Below are 830 nucleotides of genomic sequence, written 5' to 3'. Positions count from 1 at the left end.
TTGCAGGATAATATAAGTGCTCTTTACTGGATAAATTTAGAGATCATAGATGAAACATATTTTTTGGTGCTGCCATCTAGACGTTAAATGTTTAAAATAATTTTCTCTTTATTTAATTTCTGCAAGTTACGCGAGTAAGACTAAACTTATAACTTAACTATTTAATTGATGCTGAATTTACCCATTAATTCAATTTTTAGTACTATACTTGTAAGTACCAAGTATGAAGATCAGATACATTGATGCAAACTTATCTAGTGCGAAGGGACCAAAAGGCAGGAAACAGGCCAGTCAGTGGTGCTCCCATTTTGATCCATTATGGTTGGCATTTAATTTCTGCAATCAATCCTAACTAAGTTGTTTAAGGCAATATCCTTTAGGAATTAAAGTTTAAGGGAATACCATTTTTTTTTTTTTTTTNTTTTTTTTTTTTTTTTTTTTTTTTTTTTTTGCTTTGCGAAAAAGAACTGTCGAAAGTTTGAGTTTTTAAAGCAACCCTCTCATGCACTCTGATTATTTTTATATTATGACCATCGTAGAACAACCGTCGTTTCCTCGCATACCCAATTTTGGGATCACGACTACCGTGTTCAACTTCGTAGCCGTGTCATTTTGAACCCAATCCAGAACCCAAGGGTGCTCCTGTATCACGTATTTGGAGAAATTTGTCTTTGTTGAGAGTTTTTTGATGCAACTAACCAGCATTGGCGTAACATGGAGAAGAAACCTTCCCACGGTTAGCCTGACAACAAGGGGACCAATGATCCGTCAACTTTTTTCCAGAAGAAAAAAAATTATTTATATATATATAACACATTATTCACGCTGAA

Source organism: Parasteatoda tepidariorum, chromosome 2 (genome assembly GCF_043381705.1).
Source record: "Parasteatoda tepidariorum isolate YZ-2023 chromosome 2, CAS_Ptep_4.0, whole genome shotgun sequence".
NCBI lineage: Eukaryota > Metazoa > Arthropoda > Arachnida > Araneae > Theridiidae > Parasteatoda > Parasteatoda tepidariorum.
The sequence above is the reverse complement of the archived record's forward strand: the minus strand, read 5'-3'. Positions refer to the sequence as shown.